General features: G+C 39.3%; 1 non-coding gene across 1 annotated transcript; it reads right to left on the bottom strand.

Annotated features, from left to right (window-relative positions):
* Positions 1–10,629: 10,629 nt before the first annotated feature.
* LOC130949065 (small nucleolar RNA R71) lies at positions 10,630–10,737 on the bottom strand. The gene has a single exon (XR_009073321.1). It is a non-coding gene; the product is annotated as a small nucleolar RNA R71 (small nucleolar RNA).
* Positions 10,738–19,391: the final 8,654 nt, after the last annotated feature.

The raw sequence follows: 19,391 nt of genomic DNA, 5'->3' as shown, positions 1-19,391 counted from the left end.
TGAGGCTCATATAGAGACCATAGAGATTCCACTAAATCTTCTTCTGCCATTCATGAGCTCTGAAGACTATTCTTCCTCAGAAGAGGATGAAGATGTGACTGGAGAGCAAGTTGCTCAATATCTAGGAGCTATCATGAAGCTGAATGCCAAGTTGTTTGGTAATGAGACTTGGGAAGGTGAACCTCCCTTGCTCATTAGTGAACTAGATACATGGATTCAGAAAACTTTACCTCAAAAGAGACAAGACCCTGGTAAATTCTTAATACCCTGTACTATAGGCACCATGACCTTTAACAAGGCTCTGTGTGACCTGGGGTCAGGCATAAATCTTATGCCACTCTCTCTAATAGAGAAACTAGGGATCATTGAGGTACAGTCTGCCTTATTCTCATTACAATTGGCAGACAAGTCAGTAAGACAACCTTATGGATTAGTAGAGGGCGTGTTAGTAAAGGTTGAAGGCCTTTACATCCTTGCTAATTTCATAGTCTTAGACACTAGGAAGGAAGAAGATGGATGCATCATCCTTGGAAGACCCTTCCTAGCCACCGCAGAAGTTGTGATTGATGTTAACAGAGGAGAATTAGTCCTTCAATTGAATGGGGACTAACTTGTGTTTAAAGCTCAAGGACCTTCCTCTGCAACCATGGAGAGGAAGCATGAAAAGCTTCTCTCAGTGCAGAGTCAAGAAGAGCCCCCACAGTCAAACTCTAAGTTTGGTTTTGGGAGGCCACAACCAAACTCTAAGTTTGGTGTTACATCCCCACAACCAAACTCTAAGTTTGGTGTTGGGACTATACAACATTGACCTGATCACCTGTGAGGCTCTATGAGAGCCCACTGTCAAGCTAGTGACGTTAAAAGAGCGCTTGTTGGGAGGCAACCCAATTTTTATTTATCTAATTTTAATTTTATTTTATTATTATTTTGTGTTTTATTAGGTTCATGATCATGTGGAGTCACAAAAAAATTATTAAAATTAAAAACAGAATCAAACAGCAGAAGAAAAATCACACCCTAGAAGAAGGACTTACTGGCGTTTAAACGCCAGTAAGGTACATCTGGCTGGCGTTCAACGCCAGAACAGAGCATGGATATGGCGCTGAATGCCAGAAACAAGCAACATTCTGGCGTTTGAACGCCAGGAATGTGCCTTGAGGAAAGCTAGCGCTGAACGCCAGTAACAAGCATGGAACTGGCATTCAACGCCAGAAACATGCTGCACATGGGCGTTGAACGCCCAGAGTGTGCCTCCCTTCAGCGTTTAAACGCCAGAATGGTATGCAAAGGCATTTTACATGCCTAATTGGTGCAGGGATGTAAACCCTTGACACCTCAGGATCTGTGGACCCCACAGGATCCCCACCTAACATTCTTCCCTCTTCTCAACATTCATTCTCTCTTTCCAATAAACACACTTCCCCAGAAACCCTTCACCAATCACCTTAACCTCTCTTCCCAATTACCCCCTTCACCACTCACATCCATCCACTCTTCCCCATAAACCCCACCCACCTTCAAAATTCAAAAATCTTTCCCACCCAAACCCACCCTAAATGACCGAAACTACACCCACTCCCCTCCCTATATATACCCTTCCATTCTACTTCATTTTCACACAACACAAACCCCCTCTTCTACACCTTGGTCGAAACACCTTTCCTCACTCTCCTCCATATTTTCTTCTTCTTCTTCTTCTTTTCTTTCTTCTCTTGCTCGAGGGCGAGCAATATTTTAAGTTTGGTGTAGTCAAAGCATAATCTTTTTTTTTTCATTACCATCAATGGCACCTAAGGCCGGAGAATCCTCTAGAAAAGGAAAAGGGAAGACAAAAGCTTCCACCTCCGAGTCATGGCAGATGGAAAGATTCATCTCCAAAAGCCATCAAGACCACTTCTATGATGTTGTGGCAAAGAAGAAGGTGATCCCCGAGGTCCCTTTCAAGCTTAAGAAAAATGAGTATCCAGAGATCCGTCATGAAATCCAAAGAAGAGGTTGGGAAGTCCTAACCAACCCCATGCAACAAGTCGGAATTTTAATGGTTCAAGAGTTCTATGCCAATGCATGGATCACTAGGAACCATGATCAAAGTATAAACCCGAGTCCAAAGAATTATCTCACAATGGTTCGGGGCAAATACTTAGATTTTAGTCCGGAAAATGTGAGGTTGGCATTCAACTTGCCCATGATGCAAGGAGATGCACGCCTCTATACTAGAAGGGTCAACTTTTATCAAAGGTTGGACCAAGTCCTCATGGACACATGTGTGGAAGGAGCTCAATGGAAAAGAGACTCCAAAGGCAAGCCAGTTCAACTGAGAAGACTGGACCTCAAGCCTGTAGCTAGAGGATGGTTGGAGTTCATTCAACTATCCATCATTCCCACTAGCAACCGATCTGAAGTTACTGTGGATCGGGCCATCATGATTCATAGCATCATGATTGGAGAGGAAGTAGAAGTTCATGAAGTCATCTCCCATGAAATCTACAAAATAGCCGATAAGCCCTCCAACACGGCAAGGCTAGCTTTTCCTCATCTTATTTGCCATCTATGTTACTCAGCTGGAGTTATCATAGAAGGAGACATCCTCATTGAAGAGGATAAGCCCATCACCAAGAAGAGGATAGAGCAAGCAAGAGAGACCCTCCACGGATCTCAAGAGATGTATGAGGAAGCTCATCATCAAGAAATCCCTGATATGCCTCAAAGGATGCACTTTCCTCCCAACAACTATTGGGAACAACTCAACACTTCCCTAGAAGATTTGAGCTACAATGTGGAACAACTAAGGGTGGAACATCATGAGCACTCCATCATTCTCCATGAAATAAGAGAAGATCAAAGAGAAATGAGGGAGGAGCAACAAAGGCAAGGAAGGGACATGGAAGAGCTTAAGGACATTGTTGGTCCTTCAAGAAGAAGACACCACTAAGGTGGATTCATTCCTTGTTCTTATTTCTTTCTGCTTTTCGATTTTTATGTTGTGTTTATTTATGTTTTGTGTCTCTACTTCATGATCATTAGTAGTTAGTAACTATGTCTTAAAGTTATGAATAATTCCATTAATCCTTCACCTCTCTTAAAATGAAAAATGTTTTATTTCAAAAGAACAAGAAGTACATGAATTTCGAATTTATCCTTGAATTTAGTTTAATTATATTGATGTGGTGACAATACTTTTTGTTTTCTGAATGAATGCTTGAACAGTGCATATTTTTGATCTTGTTGTTTATGAATGTTAAAATTGTTGGCTCTTGAAAGAATGATGAACAAAGAGAAATGTTATTGATAATCTGAAAAATCATGAAATTGATTCTTGAAGCAAGAAAAAGCAGTGAAAAAGCAAAAGCTTGCGAAAAAAAATAGAAAGAAAAAGAAAAAAACAAGCAGAAAAAGCCAAAAGCCCTTAAAACCAAAAGGCAAGGGTAAAAAGGATCCAAGGCTTTGAGCATCAATGGGTAGGAGGGCCCAAGGAAATAAAATCCAGGCCTAAGCGGCTAAATCAAGCTGTCCCTAACCATGTGCTTGTGTCATGAAGGTCCAAGTGAAAAGCTTGAGACTGAGTGGTTAAAGTCGTGATCCAAAGCAAAAAGAGTGTGCTTAAGAGCTCTGGACACCTCTAACTGGGGACTGATGGTGTTTTTGTGGAAAAACGAATTTCTAACACACAAATCCAACCGGCAAGCATACCGGGTCGCATCAAGTAGTAATAACTCACAAGAGTGAGGTCGATCCCACAGGGATTGATGGATCAAGCAACTTTAGTGGGTGATTAGTTTAGTCAAGCTAATATTGGTGAGTGAGAATTGTTGCAGCAGAATGTAAATTTGCAGGGAATTTAAATTACAGAAAGTAAAGTGGCAGGAAACTTAAAGAGCAAGAAAAGTAGATTGACAAAATCTTAAATGACAAGAAATGTAAATTGCATCAAATGTAAAGGGGGCTGGGGTGCTGAAAATTAAATGAGAGCAGTAGATCCAAGCTTAGAACAATTGCAAGGAAACTAAATTGCAGGAAAAGTAAATTCAAGGTCACAGTAGCTTAAATGTAAATTGCAGAAGAACACAAGTGCAGGAAATTAAATTGGGAGCAATGAGATGCAACAAAGAGACATAGATCATTTCTCAAGTCTCAAAGTGAAACTAACAATTTCAATGAAACAGTAAAAACAGAAGGAAAGCCAAGAGCTCAATTGTTCACTTGATCAGGACAGAAACAAAATTCAACTCAGTTGTGAAATTCAGAAAAGAAATTCAAGATCTCAGGGAATCAATGAGACTAGAGAACAAGTCTAGATCTCAAGCCCTTCCTTGATCAATTCAGAGAACAATTTGCAGAAGAAAAAGAAGATGAAAGAAATAAATGAAAACTCAGATTCACTTCTCAATTTTCTAAAATTATGCAGAAGAAGAACAAGAGATTTCAGATCAAGTGAAATAGAATTCCTTCAATTCTTGATCCAAAATTCAAACAGAAATGAAAACTAAGAGAGAGAACTCTCAAATCCTAATGCTCCCTAGTGGAGCTTGCCTCTCTAATTCCGCTCCCCTTTTGAAATGAGAGTGATGCCTTTATATAGGCTTTTTACAAAATGAAAATAAAATGAAATTGAAATTAAAAACAAATTCACAAAATGAAATTCCTAATCTAGCTTCTCTGTGTGCCTTTGAGTCATGTTGAGTGGGCTTTTCTTTCTTTGGATTTGAGGGAGAATGGGTCTTAGATGGCCTTGATTTAATTTGGTGAGGAATTGAATTAAATTGAATTTTGGTTGATTTTGGCCCATATGTTGCTCCCAGGAGGCTGCCCTGCTCTTGTGGAGGGCAGAGCAGGGAAGTTGTGTGAGTATCCAATTTGCGTGCCAAGGCTTGGAAGGGGCATCAGGATGCTGCCCTGCCTTTGTGGAGGGCAGGGCAATGTTGTCATGGTGCGGCCTTGTGCGCGCTTCAAGTTCCTTGACCGTGCCAAATTGTGCTTGTGTGCGCCAAGGAGTAGCGCCTAAGCCTTTACTTCCTTGAAGGTCTTGTGTTCGAACCTTGGTGAAAGCATTTGGGGGAGCAATTTTCCTTGATTTTCCATGAAGAGAGCACGACATTGCCCTGCTCTCCAAGAGGGCAGAGCAGAAAAATGAGCGCTACTTGCTTTGGAGTGAGGCTCCAGCTTCGAACCTTGGTGGAAGCACTTTGGTTTATTTTTGCTTATTTTTTGCCCTTAAAGATGCCTTTCACTCATGCTTCAATTGTGCGCCAAATATGAATTGCTATATATTGTTGGAAAGCTTTGAATGTCAGCTTTCCAACGCAACTGGAAGCACATCAATTGGACATCTGTAGCTCAAGTTATAGCCTTTTGAAGTAGGCATGGTCATGCTGTGAACGCCCAGATTTTAACTTAGCGAAATTTTGCTTCCAACCTCACTTTGCATCACGATATTGCCCTGCTCTTGGCAAGGGCAGGGCAGTGTGCGTGCTGGTTGCTTTCTTCTTTGATTTGGTCATGGGCCACGCTTTTAAAAGCGTGGCCTAAGGCTCCAAAGTGTGCTCCAACTTCAAAGTGTGTCCCAAAGCTCTTTTTTTCTCCTTTTTTGTGCTTTTTTGCTTCTTTTTCTTCTTATTTCCTACAAGATTTATAAAATTAAAAGATCAAGGAAATATACCAATTAAGTATAAAAGTATTCAATATTTAAGCACAATTTATCAATTTCTTGTATGAAAAAGCATAGAAAAATAGGTATATGATGACTTGTCATCACAACACCAAACTTAAACCTTGCTTGTCCCCAAGCAAGAAAAGAATAATGCAATAAAGATTGACAACCCAAGGTAAGAAGAATAGCAACTCAATGTTCATGGCAAGCTAGTTTTCTATGCATGCTACAATCACAAAAGAGATGTAAATGATTGATGCTTCTATCTAGCTCATTCTATGAAATCTTTTTCTTATGATTCTTCCTTGAAACAAGCTTTTGAATTTTTTTTTCTTCTTCTTTTTTTTTTTAGCTTTTCCTTTTGGGTGCTTTGCCCCATGAGTTGATAACAAAGCTACGACTTCTAAATGCTTTGTTTTCAAGTATTACCACTTGATACATAAGCACCACAAGCATTTAATTAGAGGACTTCATTAAGCTCATTTTTTTCTTTTCTTGACTCTCTAATCATTGATGCTCAGAACCTTGAGCTTTGAGGGAGTGCTTTTGCACTTGAGCCTAGCCTTGACTTCTAAGTGTTTTGTTTTCAAGCATTTGGCTTGATACATAAACACCACAAGCACTTAACAAATAAATTGCCATTGGTACTCAGAGCCTTCAGCTTTCTCATTCTTTCCCTTTTTCTTTTCTTGCTTTAATTGTATTTGCTTCTTCAAGGTTTTCATGATTTCAAAAGATTTCACAAAATGTACTAGATGAAAAACTTCAATTAAATAAAATCCAATGCAATTGAGCAACAATCAATCATACTAGCTTTCCAATACTTGTATGCACATGCTAAATTCTTCTTTAATTCTTTGTTTGTTTATGATCATGATGCTTTTTTGCTTTTGAATTCACAAAACTCAAGTTGGTAATCATAATGTCACAACAACATATTTCAAATCAAATTCAAGCTATGCTTAGTCATACCACACATGCATACAGAAAATATAAAGACAATCATGCAATTTAAAGTGCTGGAAATAAATGAGAGGAAAAAGAACTCTACAACCTTGCAATTCATCTTCTTTATTGTTGTCGTTTTCCTCCCATTCTTCTCCTTCCCATACCAACTCAGAATGCTTGCTCATCCTCAAGCAACAATTAGAACAATGGCTATGGGGCTAAGATGGATCATGAATGTCTTACACAATGATATGTTAGTAGCACATGTGTTTTAAGCAAGCAAAATTAACGATAACAATCAAGGCACAAGAGACAGAGACATTTTGATTGCATAGATGATGAGCGGAAAATTTGTACGCTTTTTGGCATTGTTTTTAGTATGTTTTTGGTAGTTTTAGTTTAGTTTTTATTATATTTTTATTAGTTTTTAGTTAAAATTCACTTTTCTGGACTTTACTATGAGTTTGTGTGTTTTTCTGTGATTTCAGGTATTTTCTGGCTGAAATTGAGGGACCTGAGCAAAAATCTGATTCAGAGACTGAAAAGGACTGCAGATGCTGTTGGATTCTGACCTCCCTGCACTCGAAGTGGATTTTCTGGAGCTACAGAAGCCCAATTGGCGCGCTCTCAACGGCGTTGGAAAGTAGACATCCTGGGCTTTCCAGCAATATATAATAGTCCATACTTTGCCCAAGATTTGAAGGCCCAAACCGGCGTTCAAAGTCACCTACAGAAATTCCAGCGTTAAACGCCGGAACTGGCATAAAACTTGGAGTTAAACGCCCAAACTGGCATAAAAGCTGGCGTTTAACTCCAGAAAAAGTCTCTACACGAAATTCCTTCATTGCTCAGCCCAAGCACACACCAAGTGGGCCCGGAAGTGGATTTTTATGTCATTTACTCATTTCTGTACACCTTAGGCTACTAGTTTTCTATAAGTAGGACCTTGTACTATTGTATTTGACATCTGGTAGCTATCTTTGAGTTTTATGCTATCTTAGATCATTGGGAGGCTGGCCATTCGGCCATGCCTAGACCTTATGCTTATGTATTTTCAACGGTGGAGTTTCTACACACCATAGATTAAGGTGTGGAGCTCTGCTGTACCTCGAGTATTAATGCAATTACTATTGTTCTTCCATTCAATTCCGCTTGTTCTTGTTCTAAGATATCACTTGTTCTTCAACTTGATGAATGTGATGATCCGTGACACTCATCATCATTCTCACTCATGAACAAGGTGACTGACAACCATTCTTGTTCTACAAGCATCTGAGGCTTAGTGAATATCTCTTGGATTCTTTAATCGGAATATTCGTGGTATAGGCAGGACCTGATGGCGGCATTCAAGAGAATCCGGAAGGTCTAAACCTTGTCTATGGTATTCTGAGTAGGATTCAATGATTGAATGACTGTGACGTGCTTCAAACCTGTAACCTACTGGGCGTTAGTGACAGACGCAAAAGAGTTATTCTATTCCGGTAGGGGAGGGAACCAAACCGGTGATTGGCCGCACTGTGACAGAGTGTAAGAGCATTAGCTTTCACTGCGCGGATGGGAGGTAGCTGCTGACAACAGTGAAACCCTACACGAGCTTGCCATGGAAAGGAGTAAGAAGGATTGGATGAAGACAGTAGGAAAGCAGAGAGACGGAAGGGAAGGCATCTTCATGCGCTTATCTGAAGTTCCTACCAATGAATTACATAAGTATCTCTATCTTTATCTTTATGTTATTTTCGTTCATCACCATTATACATTTGAGTCTGCCTGACTGAGATTTACAAGATGACCATAGCTTGCTTCATACCACCAATCTCCGTGGGATCGACCCTTACTCGCGTAAGGTATTACTTGGACGACCCAGTGCACTTGCTGGTTAGTTGTGCGAAGTTGTAGTGATCACAATTTCGTGCACCAAGTTTTTGGCGCCGTTGCCGGGGATTGTTCTTGTGTATGGACAACTGACGGTTCATCTTGTTGCTTAGATTAGGTATTTTTCTTCAGAGTTCTTAAGAATGAATTCTAGTGTTTCAAGGTGATGTTCTTATCATCACCAAGGCTGATTGATTCTCATCAATTTAGCTCTTGAATGCAATGTCCTGCTGAAGCTTAGCCGGCCATGTCTAATTCCTTTAGACTAAAGCTTTAGACTAACATTGCATGATTCCTGGAATTCTCATTAAGAATTTTGATACCTTTATTTTCCTTTTCACTTAATGTTCGAAAAAAAGCCAAAAAAATTACAAAATCATAAAATCCAAAAATATTTCTTGTTTGAGTCTAGAGTCTCATCTTAAGTTTGGTGTCAATTGCATGTTTCTGTTCTTCTTGCATTTTTCGAATTTTTTGCATGTGTCTTAATTAATCTTCAAGTTGTTCTTGATGATTTTCTTGTTTTGATCTTTGAATTCTATTGACTTGAGTGTTTTGTTGTTTCTCATATGCATTCTCATGTAGTTAGTGTCAATAGTATACAAACTGCTAAGTTTGGTGTCTTGCATGCATTGTTATTTGATTCTTGTTGCATTTTGATTATTAAAAATCCAAAAATATTTTTAATTTGTGTCTTTTCAAGTCAATAATACAGAGAATTGAAGATTTAGAACATACTGCAGAGGAATTACACAGAAAAAGCTGAGCAGTCAAAAATGCCCAGTGAAGAAGGCAGACTGGCGTTTAAACGCCAGCCAGGGTGCCTGGTTGGGCGTTTGACGCCCAAAAGGGTAGTAGTTTGGGCGTTAAACGCCAGAATGTGCACCATTCTGGGCGTTTAACGCCAGGATGGCAAAGGGGGAAGATTTTGTTTTCAAAATCAATTTTTTTTCAAGTTTTCAAAGTTTTTCAAAATCAAATCTTTTTCAAATCATATCTTTTCAATCAAATGTTTTCAAAATCAATTTCTTTCCTTTTTCAAAGATACTTACTAACAATTAATGATTTGATTGAACATTTTTTGCCTATTCTGTTAAGGAAGGTTTTATGTTTGATTCATATCTTTTCTTGTTAGGCAAGTCATTAATTCTTAAAATCATATCTTTTCAAATTATTTTCAAATAAAATCTTTTAAAATTGTTTTCAAATCATATCCTCTCAATCACATCTTTTTAAAACCATAACTTTTCAATCAAATCTTTTTAATCACATCTTTTTCAAAATAGTTTTCAATCAAATCTTTTTGATTTCTAATTTCAAAATCTTTTTCAAAAATCACTTGATTTCTTTTCCACTCTTATTTTCGAAAATCAATTAAGTGTTTTTCAAAATGTTTTCAAAATCTTTTACTTAAATTTTCGAAAATTACTTCCCTTCTTCTCACATCCTTCCATTTATGGACTAACACTATCCCTTAATGCAAAATTCGAACTCCATCTTCTTTGATAAGTTCGAATTTTCTACTTCTGCCTTCTAAATTTCTTTTCCTCTGACACCTCAAGGAATCTCTATACTGTGACATAGAGGATTCCATATTTTCTTGTTCTCTTCTCTTTCATATGAGCAGGAACAAAGACAAAGGCATTCTTGTTGAAGCTGACCCTGAACCCGAAAGGACCTTGAAGAGAAAGCTAAGAGAAGCCAAAGCACAACTCTCTTTAGAGGACCTGACCGAATTCTTCAAAGAAGAAGAAGACATGGCAGCCGAAAACAACAATAATGCAAACAATGCAAGGAAGGTGCTGGGTGACTTTACTGCACCTACTCCTGATTTTTATGGGAGAAGCATCTCTATCCCTGCCATTGGAGCAAACAACTTTGAGCTTAAGCCTCAATTAGTTTCTCTAATGCAACAGAATTGCAAGTTCCATGGACTTCCAATGGAAGATCCTCATCAGTTCTTAGCTGAATTCTTGCAAATCTGTGACACAGTCAAGACTAATGGGGTTGACCCTGAGGTCTATAGACTGATGCTATTCCCTTTTGCTGTAAGAGACAGAGCTAGAATATGGTTGGACTCACAACCTAAAGAAAGCCTGGACTCTTGGGAAAAGCTAGTCAATGCCTTCTTGGCAAAGTTCTTTCCACCACAAAGATGGAGTAAGCTTAGAGTGGAAGTCCAAACCTTCAGACAGAAGGATGGAGAATCCCTCTATGAAGCTTGGGAAAGATACAAACAATTAATCAGAAAATGTCCCTCAGACATGCTTTCTGAATGGAGCATCATAGGTATTTTCTATGATGGTCTTTCTGAACTATCCAAGATGTCTTTGGATAGCTCTGCTGGAGGATCTCTTCATCTGAAGAAGACGCCTACAGAGGCTCAAGAGCTAATTGAGATGGTTGCAAATAACCAATTCATGTACACTTCTGAAAGGAATCCTGTGAACAATGGGATAAATCAGAAGAAAGGAGTTCTTGAGATTGACACTCTGAACGCCATTTTGGCTCAGAATAAAATATTGACTCAACAAGTCAATTTGATTTCTCAATGTCTGTCTGGAATGCAAAATGCACCAAACAGTACTAAGGATGCTTCATCTGAGGAAGAAGCTTATGATCCTGAGAACCCTTCAATGGAAGAGGTGAATTACCTAGGAGAACCCTATGGAAATACCTATAATTCTTCATGGAGAAATCACCCAAATTTTTCATGGAAGAATCAAGAGAGACCTCAACAAGGTTTCAACAATAATAATGGTGGAAGAAACAGGTTTAGCAATGGCAAGCCTTTTCCATCATCTTCTCAGCAACAGACAGAGAGTTCTAAGCAGAATACTTCTGACTTAGCAACAATGGTCTCTGATCTAATAAAGATCACTCAAAGTTTCATGACTGAAACAAGGTCCTCCATTAGGAATTTGGAAGGACAAGTGGGTCAGCTGAGTAAGAAAGTTACTGAACTCCCTCCTAGTACTCTCCCAAGTAATACAGAAGAAAATCCAAAAGGAGAGTGCAAAGCCATAAGCATGGCCGAATATGGAGAGGAAAGAGAGGAGGAGGACGCCACTGAGGAAGACCTCAATGGGCGTGTACCAATCTCCTCTGAGTTCCTCAATGAGGAACCATGGGAATCTGAGGCTCAAAATGAGACCATAAAGATTCCATTGGACTTACTTCTGCCTTTCATGAGCTCTGATGAGTATTCTCCCTCTGAAGAGGATGAGTATGTCACTAAAGAGCAAGTTGCTAAATACCTTGGAGCAATCATGAAGCTAAATGACAAGTTATTTGGAAATGAGACTTGGGAAGATGAACCTCCCTTGCTCACCAAAGAACTGGATGACTTGTCTAGGCAGAAATTACCTCAAAGGAGACAAGATCCTAGGAAGTGCATGGATGAATCCATCATCCTTAGCAGACCTTTCCTAGCCACAGCAAGGGCTGTAATTGATGTTGATAGAGGAGAGTTGATCATTCAAGTGAATGAAAAATCCTTGGTGTTTAAGGCTCAAGGATATCCCTCTGTCACCATGGAGAAGAAGCATGAAGAGCTTCTCTCAAATCAGAGACAAACAGAGCCTCCACAGTCAAACTCTAAGTTTGGTGTTGGGAGGCCACAACCAAACTCTAAGTTTGGTGTTGAACCCCCACATTCAAACTCTAAGTTTGGTGTTGGGAGGTTCCCACATTGCTCTGAGTATCTGTGAGGCTCCATGAGAGTCCTCTGTCAAGCTAATGACATTAAAGAAGCGCTTGTTGGGAGGCAACCCAATGTTATATTTTGACTATTTTCTTTTGTTATTTTATGTTTTTTGTAGGTTGATGATCATAAGAAGTCACAAAATCCATTGAAAAAGCAAAAACAGAATGAAAAACAGGAAGAAAAACAGCACACCCTGGAGGAAGAACTCACTGGCGTTTAAACGCCAGTGAGGCTAGCAGTTGGGCGTTTAACGCCCAGTCTGGCACCATTCTGGGCGTTTAACGCCAGAAAGGGGCACCAGACCGGCGTTAAACGCCAGGAAAGGGCAAGAACCTGGCGTTAAACGCCAGGAATGGGCACCAGCCCGGCGTTTAACGCCAGAAATGGCTCAAAACGTGGATTTTGATGCTATTTGGTGCAGGGATGACTTTTCCTTGACACCTAAGGATCTGTGGACCCCACAGGATCCCCAAACAACCCCCCACTCTCTCTTCTTCTTCACCCATTCATCAATCACCTCAACATCTCTTTCTCTTCACCACTCACATCCATCCTTCATAAAACACCACTTCTTCCCCTCTTTGGCCTAACCACAAAGCCATCTCCCTCTCCTCCATTTCTTCTTCTTCTACTCTCTTCTTTCTTCTTTTGCTCGAGGACGAGCAAACCTTTTAAGTTTGGTGTGGTAAAAGCATTGCTTTTTGTTTTTCCATAACCATTTATGGCATCCAAAGCCGGTTCAACTGAGAAGGCATGACCTCAAGCCCATCACTAAGAAGAAGATGGAGCAAACAAGAGACCCCTCTCATCAAGAGATCCCTAAGATACCTCAAGGGATGCACTTTCCTCCACAAGACTATTGGGAGCAACTGAACACCTCCCTAGGAGAATTAAGTTCCAACATGGGACAACTAAGGGTGGAGCATCAAGAACACTCCATCATTCTCCATGAAATTAGAGAAGATCAAAAAAATCATGAGAGAGGAGCAACAAAGACAAGGAAGAGACATTGAGGAGCTCAAGCACTCCATAGGATCTTCAAGAAGAAGAAAAGAGCCGCCATCACTAAGGTGGACCCGTTCTTTAATCTCCTTGTTCTTTATTCTTCTGTTTTAGTGCTTTATGTTTATCCATGTTTGTGTCTTATGATCATTAGTGTCTTAGTGTCTATGCCTTAAAGCTATGAATATGAATCCATCACCTTTCTTAAATGAAAACTGTTTTTATCACAAAAGAACAAGAAGTACAGGATTTCAAATTCATCTTTAAAACTAGCTTAATTAGTTTGATGTGGTGGCAACACTTTTGTTTTCTGAATGTATGCTTGAACAGTGCATATGTCTTTTGAATTTGTGGTTCATGAATGTTAAAATTGTTGGCTCTTGAAAGAATGATGAAAAAGGAGACATGTTACTGAGGATCTGAAAAATCATAAAAATGATTCTTGAAGCAAGAAAAAGCAGTGAATACAAAAAAAAAAAAAAAAGAGAAGGAAAAAAACGAAAAAAGGGGAGAGAGAAAGAAAAAGAAGAAATAAAGTTGTGATCCAAGGCAATAAGAGTGTGCTTAAGAACCCTGGACACCTCTAATTGGGGACTTTAGCAAAGCTAAGTCACAATCTGAAAAGGTTCACCCAATTATGTGTCTGTGGCATGTATGTATCCGGTGGTAATACTGGAAGACAGAGTGCTTTGGGCCACGACCAAGACTCATAAAGTAGCTGTGTTCAAGAATCATCATACTTAACTAAGAGAATCAATAACACTATCTGGATTCTGAGTTCCTAAAGAAGCCAATCATTCTGAACCTCAGAGGATAAAGTGAGATGCCAAAACTGTTTGGAGGCAAAAAGCTACTAGTCCCGCTCATCTAATTTGGAGCTATGTTTCATTGATAATTTGGAGTCTATAGTATATTCTCTTCTTTTTATCTTATTTGATTTTCAGTTGCTTGGGGACAAGCAACAATTTAAGTTTGGTGTTGTGATGAGCGGAAAATTTGTACGCTTTTTGGCATTGTTTTTAGTATGTTTTTGGTAGTTTTAGTTTAGTTTTTATTATATTTTTATTAGTTTTTAGTTAAAATTCACTTTTCTGGACTTTACTATGAGTTTGTGTGTTTTTCTGTGATTTCAGGTATTTTCTGGCTGAAATTGAGGGACCTGAGCAAAAATCTGATTCAGAGACTGAAAAGGACTGCAGATGCTGTTGGATTCTGACCTCCCTGCACTCGAAGTGGATTTTCTGGAGCTACAGAAGCCCAATTGGCGCGCTCTCAACGGCGTTGGAAAGTAGACATCCTGGGCTTTCCAGCAATATATAATAGTCCATACTTTGCCCAAGATTTGAAGGCCCAAACCGGCGTTCAAAGTCACCTACAGAAATTCCAGCGTTAAACGCCGGAACTGGCATAAAACTTGGAGTTAAACGCCTAAACTGGCATAAAAGCTGGCGTTTAACTCCAGAAAAAGTCTCTACACGAAATTCCTTCATTGCTCAGCCCAAGCACACACCAAGTGGGCCCGGAAGTGGATTTTTATGTCATTTACTCATTTCTGTACACCTTAGGCTACTAGTTTTCTATAAGTAGGACCTTGTACTATTGTATTTGACATCTTGGTAGCTATCTTTGAGTTTTATGCTATCTTAGATCATTGAGAGGCTGGCCATTCGGCCATGCCTAGACCTTATGCTTATGTATTTTCAACGGTGGAGTTTCTACACACCATAGATTAAGGTGTGGAGCTCTGCTGTACCTCGAGTATTAATGCAATTACTATTGTTCTTCCATTCAATTCCGCTTGTTCTTGTTCTAAGATATCACTTGTTCTTCAACTTGATGAATGTGATGATCCGTGACACTCATCATCATTCTCACTCATGAACAAGGTGACTGACAACCATTCTTGTTCTACAAGCATCTGAGGCTTAGTGAATATCTCTTGGATTCTTTAATCGGAATCTTCGTGGTATAGGCAGGACCTGATGGCGGCATTCAAGAGAATCCGGAAGGTCTAAACCTTGTCTGTGGTATTCTGAGTAGGATTCAATGATTGAATGACTGTGACGTGCTTCAAACCTGTAACCTACTGGGCGTTAGTGACAGACGCAAAAGAGTTATTCTATTCCGGTAGGGGAGGGAACCAAACCGGTGATTGGCCGCACTGTGACAGAGTGTAAGAGCATTAGCTTTCACTGCGCGGATGGGAGGTAGCTGCTGACAACAGTGAAACCCTACACGAGCTTGCCATAGAAAGGAGTAAGAAGGATTGGATGAAGACAGTAGGAAAGCAGAGAGACGGAAGGGAAGGCATCTTCATGCGCTTATCTGAAGTTCCTACCAATGAATTACATAAGTATCTCTATCTTTATCTTTATGTTATTTTCGTTCATCACCATTATACATTTGAGTCTGCCTGACTGAGATTTACAAGATGACCATAGCTTGCTTCATACCACCAATCTCCGTGGGATCGACCCTTACTCGCGTAAGGTATTACTTGGACGACCCAGTGCACTTGCTGGTTAGTTGTGCGAAGTTGTAGTGATCACAATTTCGTGCACCAATAGATAAGAAGGTGTGCACAATACATTGCATAAAAGATAAGTGGCACACCAAACTTAGTGTGACACTTTCACTTGGAATTAATGCAAGTATCTTGTAAGAATTAGAACCAAATTTTGTTGCATAGCAACACCAAACTTAGAATGCAACCATATGTCAATTTATTTGAACTAAAACTAAACAAAAGAAAATGTTATTTGTTGAATACAATCACCAAGCCAAGATTTGTCATGAATAAGGATCTCTTGGTGATGTATTAATAAAAACAATTAATAAAAGAAAACAAAAAAATAAAAAAGGTGACTAAAACAAAGAGAATGCAAACGAAATGTCAAAACAAAAGAAAAATAACAATGCAAAGGCAATATGATTATGCAGACAAGTGATGTTGCTGGATGAGTTACATAGAAAAATAAGTGGCACACCAAACTTAGAATCTTAGTGTGACACTTTCATGTAGAATTGATGCAATCATCCAAAGGAATTGAAAACAATTTGTTGCAAGGCAACACCAAACTTAGAATGTGATCATATGCCAATTTATTGAAATTTAAACAAGGCAAGGAGAAGGAATGTTACCTACTGTTTACCTATTCTTCACTTTCTTCCTCTTCTTCCAGTTTGTTAAGAGGAATGACCTCAAAGGGGGAGAAGATTCAGCTAGTGTCCCTTGTCTTGGCCTCTTCTCAGCAAGCTTCCTTTTGCACATGGCTTGATTGACCTTGCTTGCTGGACCAGGGACATGATTGGTGCTCTTGTTAGTTGCCTTCACTTCTTGGATGTCAAGACATGGTTGCTGTGTGATGTTTGGAGTTTGATCTTCATCCAGAGCCTTTTGAATTGGTGGTTCAATGAGCTTGTCCTTCATGTGCCTCTCTGTTTCCCTTGAGTTTGGATGTTCTTGATTGTCCTCCTCACTAGCTTGTTCTTCCACTTCCTCTTTTACACTCAACATTTGCTTTAATAGCTCTTTCATGGAGGAGGTTTGTTGATCTTCCCAAGCTTTCTTCATCTCCTCTTCATACCTTTCAATCATGGATTCAAGTGTTGAGGTGTTTTGGTCCAGGGAAGTTTGTGAGGGTTGTGAATGTTCATGTTCCTTTGTCACCTCAAGTAGCGTTTGTGAATGTAAAATCCTTGGCTCATGTCCCTCATCCTTCATTGCAATTTCACTTGACACAGGGACCTTTTGTTTTTGTTTTTCCATTTTCTCCTTCCATGCATTCGACAATTGGCCTAACTGCACTTCCATATTTTTGAGGGAGTTCTCTTGTTCTTTTTGGTACTTCTCTTTCTCCTCCACAAATCTTTTGAGCATGGACTCAAGTTTTGAGATTCTTTGGCTATTGGAAGTTTGTGTGAGTGGTAAGTTTTGAAAGGGGCTTTTTGTTGAAGCATGGTCAAGTGATGATATCTTTGGATGAATATCATATGGAGCATTAGAATTCCTTTTCCAGCCACTATTGGAATTATGACTTGCATCATTTTGTGGTGGAGGGAAATATCCCATATGGTTTTCTTGCTCATCTTGTGTCTGTGAAGCAAATCTCCATGGATTGGAGTGCTTAGAATTTGTATTTTCTTGGTGATATTCCCAACCACCATTAGAGATTGGTGATGGTGGGTGATATCTCATAAAATTTTGTTTGACCATAAGATGAGTTGAACTCCATTTGTATTTTGTAAACATCAATGAAATTTGAAATTCATGTCATAGAGAAAGAATTTCTTAGTGAGACAATAGCTCAAACACCTTGCTATCAATTTAAAACAGAGAACAAAAACAAAAAAAATGCTTGATCTAGACTTCTCACCCACTTAATCATTGTTGATCTAATCAATCTCCGGCAACGGCGCCAAAAACTTGATGGTGTTTTTGTGGAAAAACGAATTTCCAATACACAAATCCAACCGGCAAGCATACCGGGTCGCATCAAGTAGTAATAACTCACAAGAGTGAGGTCGATCCCACAGGGATTGATGGATCAAGCAACTTTAGTGGGTGATTAGTTTAGTCAAGCTAATATTGGTGAGTGAGAATTGTTGCAGCAGAATGTAAATTTGCAGGGAATTTAAATTACAGAAAGTAAAGTGGCAGGAAACTTAAAGAGCAAGAAAAGTAGATTGACAAAATCTTAAATGACAAGAAATGTAAATTGCATCAAATGTAAAGGGGGCTGGGGTGCTGGAAATTAAATGAGAGCAGTAGATCCAAGCTTAGAACAATTGCAAGGAAATTAAATTGTAGTTAAAGTAAATTCAAGGTCACAGTAGCTTAAATGTAAATTGCAGAAGAACACAAGTGCAGGAAATTAAATTGGGAGCAATGAGATGCAACAAAGAGACATAGATCATTTCTCAAGTCTCAAAGTGAAACTAACAATTTCAATGAAACAGTAAAAACAGAAGGAAAGCCAAGAGCTCAATTGCTCACTTGATCAGGACAGAAACAAAATTCAACTCAGTTGTGAAATTCAGAAAAGAAATTCAAGATCTCAGGGAATCAATGAGACTAGAGAACAAGTCTAGATCTGAAGCCCTTCCTTGATCAATTCAGAGAACAATTTGCAGAAGAAAAAGAAGATGAAAGAAATAAATGAAAACTCAGATTCACTTCTCAATTTTCTAAAATTATGCAGAAGAAGAACAAGAGATTTCAGATCAAGTGAAATAGAATTCCTTCAATTCTTGATCCAAAATTCAAACAGAAATGAAAACTAAGAGAGAGAACTCTCAAATCCTAATGCTCCCTAGTGGAGCTTGCCTCTCTAATTCCGCTCCCCTTTTGAAATGAGAGTGATGCCATTATATAGGCTTTTTACAAAATGAAAATAAAATGAAATTGAAATTAAAAACAAATTCACAAAATGAAATTCCTAATCTAGCTTCTCTGTGTGCCTTTGAGTCATGTTGAGTGGGCTTTGCTTTCTTTGGATTTGAGGGAGAATGGGTCTTAGATGGCCTTGATTTAATTTGGTGAGGAATTGAATTAAATTGAATTTTGGTTGATTTTGGCCCATATGTTGCTCCCAGGAGGCTGCCCTGCTCTTGTGGAGGGCAGAGCAGGGAAGTTGTGTGAGTATCCAATTTGCGTGCCAAGGCTTGGAAGGGGCATCAGGATGCTGCCCTGCCCTTGTGGAGGGCAGGGCAATGTTGTCATGGTGCGGCCTTGTGCGCGCTCCAAGTTCCTTGACAGTGCCAAATTGTGCTTGTGTGCGCCAAGGAGTAGCGCCTAAGCCTTTACTTCCTTGAAGGTCTTGTGTTCGAACCTTGGTGAAAGCATTTGGGGGAGTGATGACAAGTCATCATATACCTATTTCTCTATGTTTTTTCATACAAGAAATTGATGATTTGTGCTTAAATATTGAATGCTTTTATACTTAATTGTTATATTTCCTTGATCTTTTAATTTTATAAATCTTGTAGGAAATAAGAAGAAAAAGAAGCAAAGAAGCACAAAAAAGGAGAAAAAAAGAGCTTTGGGACACACTTTGAAGTTGGAGCAACTTTGGAGCCTTAGGCCACACTTTTAAAAGCGTGGCCCATGACCAAATTAAAGAGGAAAACAACCAGCACGCACACTACCCTGCCCTTGCCGAGGGCAGGGCAGAATCATGATGAAACAAAGTGAGGTTGGAGCAAATTTTCGCTAAG

The sequence above is a fragment of the Arachis stenosperma genome, chromosome 1, assembly GCF_014773155.1.
Source record: "Arachis stenosperma cultivar V10309 chromosome 1, arast.V10309.gnm1.PFL2, whole genome shotgun sequence".
In the NCBI taxonomy this organism is placed as follows: domain Eukaryota; kingdom Viridiplantae; phylum Streptophyta; class Magnoliopsida; order Fabales; family Fabaceae; genus Arachis; species Arachis stenosperma.
This window is presented reverse-complemented; position numbering and strand designations above follow the sequence as displayed.